The 7,591-nt window shown below is 37.6% G+C and overlaps 1 protein-coding gene across 1 annotated transcript in view; it reads left to right on the top strand.

Moving 5' to 3' along the window:
* RSBN1L (round spermatid basic protein 1 like) overlaps window positions 1-7,591 on the top strand; it is a 48,611-nt gene that overhangs the window by 1,740 nt on the left and 39,280 nt on the right.

Genomic DNA, 7,591 nt, shown 5'->3' with positions numbered 1-7,591 from the left:
CTCTGAAGGATAGGTTAGATAATAATAGATTTTGGGTGGGCATTTACCAGCGATTCTTCTGATAACGTTGTTGCTTTGGGCTGTATGGCACTTCTGGGTGTTTTAAGCTTTCAAGAAATTTCACTTTTCAGGCTTGTTAAGTTTGGTTTGCATCCGGTGGGATGCTCATTTCATAGTCTGACTTACCAAAGTAGGTTGGAGAAAGTTTTGGATCTTCTTCTTTGCCCCTTCTTTAGAGATGGGACCATGTATCTTGCTAGTTAGGGTATATATATATATTTTTTTTTTCTTCTGCTAAACATTTCCCCCTTCTGTTTACTTCTATTTCCTTTGCTTTTTTTTTTTTTTGTACTGTGCGGCTTGACTCGCTTCCCCTTCCCCCCGCTAAATGTCTTAAATTTGGCAGTCACAAGCACGTGAGGCCTCTGGATCACTCTCTTCTGACTTCTTGAATATTTCTGTTTTAGATACCTCACTGTAATCAGCAATGTCTTGGAAGTGTTTAGAGTTTCAAGTGTGGTATACAAGAGGAAGAGGGACTTTGCAAATTTCTTTGGATGTTCAAGATGTATGTGCAGTTTTAGGTTTGAGACTGATAGTGACATTAATGTAAGCATCCAGTGTTGGGATGAATTTGGAGGAGCGTATCATTCTCCTGAGGGACCCTTTCCCCTTTTTGTTTCTGTGAAATAACCATGAAGCTTTGCTAGACAGAATAAAATCTTTCATTTTCTAAGCTGGCGAACAAAGAAAGCCCCTCCTGTACCCCAGAATCCAGGTCTGTGTGTAATTTACACAGCAGAATCTTATTTTGATTATAGAATAATAAATAATCTTTTTTAGTTGAAACAAGATCAGTAAGCTGAAACACCAGATCTGAAACCTCTCACAGAGGCCTTGTTTGCAGCTGTCACGTTCTCCACTACCCATTGCTGATGCAACTCCCCGGTGCTTGAGCGTGAACGTGAATGTGGCTTGTTTGGTTCTGCATGTAGAAGGTCTCTTTAGAAGTGCAAAAATTGGAGGAATTGCAAAGATTAGACTTAAATTCCTGGGAAGTGTTTTGGTTCTGAAAGGAGTCTGTCTTCCTTCCCATTCACTTGGGGGGCTTGGGGAATTGTTCTTGCCCGGTAAGGGGATTTCTTTACTAATATCTTGCATTTTAAACTTTAATTACTGAAAGGAATGTCAGCCAAATATTCCTTGTTACTGGAATGAGAAAGCTATCTTTTTTTTTTAACTCGGAAATACTGTATGGGTTTTTTCATGTTTATTAGCTCAGGAAGCCCGCTCTCCAGTGTACCTTGTAAGACTTAAAAAAAGTGCAGGTGTCAAAACCGTTAATATAGTGGTGTTAAACGTACTTCATGTATCTGCATAACCAGATAAACATGGCTTCTTGAGGTTTTATTTTTATGGGTATTTGTATAAAGGGAGGGGAGAGCCAATGGAAGGAAGGGTGACTGATGTTCTTGTGCTCCCCTCCTCCCCCCCTTCCCTTCAGTTACAATACTGTTGCTGTTAACCATATTGATGGTGTCCGTTAGCAGTAGTTTGTAAATATTTTGCCTGATGTTCAGTGACAGCCCTTAAATCAAAGGGAGGAGAGAGAGGCAGAATACTTTGAACATAATCTATGACTGACTACTAATGTGGGTTACCATCTGGAAAACTGATGCAAAGCAGCTGCAACTTTTGGCATCTGACAAGGTTGTAAAGCTCGCCTCTTTCAGTGCTGAAATGGACTTGCCCCAGCTCCTGCATCGGTTTCAGGGTGTGAATTTCACAACGTGACAGCAACCAGGTTGCACGTAATCCATTACAGACTGTTTCCCACTTGGCTTGTTCTCTATGCACTAGGTTTGTCTTTTTGTCTGTAGAAAGCTTGCAGTAGAGGCAAAGCTGTGGTTAAGTTTCTGAAATCTGAATGGTGTGGTCTATGAATTTTGTTCCTTTATTTATTACTTAGGAAATATCTTCTCATAATGATTGCAGTTATCTGTTTAGGAAGTGGGAAACTTTTTCTATAGCCTTTAGTTGAAAATGGCTGTTTACCTTGTAAATACAGTACATATTCCATTTCTTTTATTTATGTACTAAACCCAACATCCAGAAAAAGTAGAAGCTTTTGGATTTGAGGAGGAAGTATGCATATCACTCTGAATTAATTCAGTTAATCATACGCATTCACTGTAAAGTGAAAACATTCTTGAGATGCCGTTTAGGAAGGTGAGGTAGAACACTTCTTCATAATGGAATTCTTCCTGTCTGTATATAGCACCTTTTTTTTTTTTTAAAAAAAAAATATACTGCTGTTACTGCAATTCATTCATGGGTGTACTGTTTCTATGACATTAAAACCAAAAAATATGGACTTGCAGTGACACTCATATTGTGAACTTGAATGAGACATCTAGAAATCTTTTCATTCCTTGGGTGTTGCATTTCCTCCAGGCAGGGACACTTATTACCACATAACTCTGTATTTTAAAAAGCTTACAAATGGCATAAAACATAACTATAATAATAGGGACTTTTTTTTCTTTTTTCTTCAGGCAGCAGAGCTTGAAAGTTAAGGAATGAACCTAACTCTTACTGGACCTTCCATAGCTGATTCCTACTGTGCTTGCAATTTCTTCTTATTTTTTTTTTTTTTTTTAACCCTAGTAGGGAGTATTTACAAGCTCTGCTTAGTCTGTGAGCAGTTATTTCCTGAGCAGGTATTTCTGTCGGAAGCATATAAAGCAAAAGTGCATTTTGATAGGGGAAAAACTTCATTAAAAGATACAGATTCTTCCATCCTTACCCTGGGATACAGTAGAAGACATAAGCTTGAAGTAATTTGTATTTAGAGGTATGCAAAGGAATCGGAAGTCTGTGTGTGTGTGGGAAGAGCAGGTAGTACAATGAGCAATGATGGGAGAAAACTCTAAGGGTTACTATGCTGCAGTAATGTTTATACGTATGAAAAGTTTGTATGCAATAACTACTGTGCTTTAGTTATAATTGTCCCTAATGTAGTTGTTAAAGACACAATGGAAAATACAGATTAATGTGAAAAGACTGAATATGTCATCTGCTCTTTGGAGCTGGTCCCTAAAATTCATCAAATGAACGATAATACAACATTTTGAGGACTACTGACTTTTGCAGCAGTGGCAAGGATTGGGCTAAGGAGAAATAGCTATTGGTTGTCTCAGTACAATACAGCGAGTAGAAACAGAGGCAGCAGTCATCCAGCTGTGTTCTGGCCAAGTTGAGAGCTACTGCATTGCTTAGGGTTTTGGATGATTTTAAGATGAAGGATTTTGGTATGAATGATTTGCTGATAAACCAGAAAGTGCTAATTTAAATCTGTAGCGGAGGAACTGAAATTTTCCCAGACGCAGGTTTCATTGCGTTTTTTTGGTGGTATCTTGTATGGCTATTAAGTATTCTCTGTCACTTCAGATTCATGGCATCATGATTGACTTTCTCCCATTGGAAGAACTGGTATAACAACTTTTAAGATTTGGTATTTTCTCCCTTTTCCAAGCACAGCAGGCATAAGAGCAATTTTTTGTGTCTGTTTAGATCCAGTAAAAACAAAAATCCACAAAACCCCCCCAACAAACAGATGAAATGTTAGACAAAACATCATCATATTCAGTAACAGACTAATCTTTTCATTATCCCTTACCAGAACAACTTTGTTAAAAGGGAGAGAGCAAATAGCTCAGCTTATTGCTGGAATTTTTTGCTTTTTAAAAATATCTACTAAAATGGAAAAACAGTTATTGAAATGTAAATATGCTTAAGTGGTTTAACTTAAAACTGTATAATGTTATTGAATTTTGAAACAGTTACTATCAATATTTTTGTGATTTCCTGCAGAATGTATGCTTTTTTTATTAACCTTTTATTTAGACTAGGGCTTCTTTAAAAATCAAATCATCCCCATCCCCCCCCCCCCCCCAAAAAAAAAAACCCAACCCCAAACCACCACCAAACAAACAAGTGCACACCAAAACAAAATACCCGCACCCTTGTGGAAAAAGTTCCAATAATGGACCACAACTATTTGGTAAGTCATTCCTGTGACTAACTTGTGCCTTTGTTTACAAAAAAAAAAGAACTGTAATATGATCGTTTATGGACTGGGGATGTCAGACTTCAGCTTCTAGTCACGGTACATCTAAAAATGTCTTGGTTTTTTTAGAATCAAGACCTTTTTATTAAAGATTGTCTTCCCTGTTTGAGTCAAATTACTCTTTCACCTTACTTTGAACTTATATTATCTCCTCGTTAGCTTATGAAACTTAAATTTGTTAATTGCTTTTCTGAAGCTTCAGTTTTTAATCACTGTGAAAATGGAAACTATTCCAGTGACAGTTGCAATGCTGTGACATACGGAAGTAATAGCTGTTGGTACTCGATGTTCTCCTGTCCTGATCACTGACCATTTGGGATATATTATTTCCCTGCGGACTCATTTCATCCTGCTCCCTCAGTAGCTCAAGCTTTTTTTTTTTTTAATTTTTTTATGAGTAGTATGGGTGAAAGCTAATTGCAGAATATTCTGAGGGCATGGGAAGATCAGTGTAAAAATCTCTACCTTTTAATACTTTGAGATACTGTTGCTCTACAAATGGAGACCTAAGGTTTTGGATCAGTAGTAGCTGTTACTGGTAAACCTCAAAAAAGCTATACAAGAGTGTTCCAAGTTTACTTAACTTGTTCAACAGAACAAGTTTTGTCTTGTTTTCCCTTGCCAACCTCACTTACTGGTTGTTTATTCTACAACATGTAGATTGTAAATTACTTAATGTTGGAAGCATTTGTTTTAAAGCCAAATTTTTTGTGAAGAGTTTTCATTTTTCTTCACTGAGAAAGTGAGATTTGAACTGGAAATTATGTATGGCTGGAGGGGATTGATTCCTTATATGAGAGAAGACAGATCCTGATCTGTGGCACTTTGAAAAGTCCCAGAGAGCTCTAGCCTGTATTGAACTGTATCAGCTCTATTGGGCAGCATCATATGGCGGCAGCAGTTAGTCTGGAGGCTGTCCTTGGAGAATTGCACTTGCCCTTCCTTGTTAGACATCTGTGCCATAGGCATATTTTAATCATGTTTCTTGACTACAATGACTATTGGATGCTTCTAAATTTACCGATTTTGCAGAGCCAGCATAGCTAAGTTGCAGTGGATTTTGTAGTAAACTCAATCTTAAAATAATTTGGTTGATTTTTATCTCTGCATCCCATTGAAAACTGTGAAATTAAATATCTGTCACTGAGGAGAATAATCTGCAGAACTTTGAGAATTGTGCATTCTGCCAGCCAGATTGGAAGATACTTACTTTTACTTGTAAGATGAAGATATTTGAACTGAGAATTAAGATGCAGGTGTTAATCCATGGAATGACTCTTATTTTGACATAGATTTTTTTACTATATTATGTTTTGTCTTTATTTCAATATTTATTTATGCATTTTTTAAGGAGAACTCTACTCCTGTTACTTAGCTATTCTGTGGGCTTTGAGGGAGGGAACCTGAGAATTTGTACATTTAAATTTGGATTCTCAATTGTTCTTTAGTAGCCTCGGGCTGCACACTGGCTTTGTTATAGTACTGTGATTCCTAAAAGGGAAATATTTAAGTTTAATTTATTTCAAACCTTCCTCAGCTGCATTTAGACTGTATTTGCAATTGCTTCAGGTATGATTTGCTTGTGGCTGTTTCTGGAGGAGGTCACAGGATACTTGCATTGTTTCTTTTGCCTGGAATGTCTCACCATTGACTCTGCTAATTGCTTTCTAGTTGTGAAAATAAACTAGAAGATCTTCAAAACGTTTCAGCTTGTTCTCTGTCCTTACTTATGTGTTGCTTCTGACAAAACTGGAAGATTCATTGGCCTGTGATGCTATTCATGAGCCTTCAATAAAGGATTCTTTCAGTCTTCTGTCCTCTTTCAACAAGGCTCATCATTTGTGTATGTTCTTCAATCTGTCTTTCATTTGTAAGTGATAGCAGAAGTCAACTGTGCCTCTTAACGGTATGCAAGTGTTGAGATAAAATCTAGGTCTTCCCATGATAATTATACTCCTGGTTGAACATTCAGTGCAGGTTACAAATCAAGCCTGGTGCTACTGCCTGCTTGCTGAGTGAGTGTCTGCTTTCAAAGTGTTACTTAAACTCTTGCTATATAATTTATTTCCTACTTCATATTTCTTAAGTAGCAGGGGATTTACAATTTGGGTGTTCCTTTTGGGGGAGAAGCAGGCTGGAGGGGAAGATTCATGTTTGCTTAACCTGCTCCTAGAAAGTACAGGTTTGTGTTGCTTAGGAAAACTTGTTTGGATTCCATGGTCTGCTATACAGCTGAATCTGCTTTGTCATCCCTTCTCAGTGAACCGTTAGAAGGCTGTTCTTGGATGTGGTTCACATGCTTAGAACGAAGACTTCCAGACAGCTGTAAGCACAGCTACCTTATTTATTCCTTATTATTTTTGTGCCAGCATAGTTTTCATTCTCTCCCTACTGCTTATCTTGATCTGTGGATAGACAACAGGCATATCTCAATTGCCATCTCTTTTGGGTTTTGTTTTCTTTCTTAGGCTCTTCTCAAAATATATTCTTCATTCTAACAACAGCTAGCGTTCAAGCTCTGTGGCCTTACTAGAAAACTCCTAAATGGAAATATATGAATGCAGTGGAGTCAGTTGTTGCAGTATTCATTTATGTGGATTACTGTCAACCCTTTGCACCTTTTGTTTAACTATTAACATGCTTAATAAGTAGTTTGGTTATGGGACACTATATTGTCTTCTAGAATTGAAGGCTTGCTTTGGTTCTGAGGAATGTTTCTGACTTGTTAGTGGTGAAGATATCTGCTGCCTCTATTTTATGTGAATGCTTGAGGAAAAGCAATTTTATTTCTGTTTGCTTCCATGTGGGGTTTATAATGCAAGTACCATAAATCAGGGTTGGCTCTCGGCTGTATTATTGAGAAAGCATTCTGAAGCATAGCGCTATGTAGAAGCTTGAAAACAGATTTCCTCTTCCTCTGCGGAGGTTAAAAAGCCCAGTAAACTCCTGGAGCAGGTATTTGGCTTCAGGCCAAGAAACTAGGCATGAAGCGCTGGCTGCAGTGCAGCTAAGCCTAGTAAAATCTGACTTCTCCCAAATGCTTGGCCTCAAAAGTAATTCTAAATTCAGCTTGGAAAGATTACTCCTTGAAAGTATGAATTCCTCTGGGTCTAGTATTTTTCATGTAGACAGCATGCCTAAAGGTTCTGCTTTTGTATGGCAACCATTTACAAACCTGGAGTGACTTGACAAGAAAGTAAATGAATAATGAGACTGCTCAGGTAAGCTGTTGCTGATTATAGGTAAGCAAGGGAAGCACCAATGCATTATATTTCCTGTGCAAATACAGGAACATTTAATGTGTTTTATTAATTACATCTTACTGCTATTGGCATTAGTGTAGCCTTTGAACTTAATGTAAAAGATTTTTGCAGCTGACAAATGAAGTCTTCATTCCAAGCTACTTGCGAAAGCCTTTAAATTTAGACTGTGTGAAGGTAGTTATGTGAGGTTTCTGGTGTA

The sequence above is a fragment of the Egretta garzetta genome, unplaced genomic scaffold (genome assembly GCF_000687185.1).
Source record: "Egretta garzetta isolate BGI_Z169 unplaced genomic scaffold, ASM68718v1 scaffold156, whole genome shotgun sequence".
NCBI lineage: Eukaryota > Metazoa > Chordata > Aves > Pelecaniformes > Ardeidae > Egretta > Egretta garzetta.
This window is presented reverse-complemented; position numbering and strand designations above follow the sequence as displayed.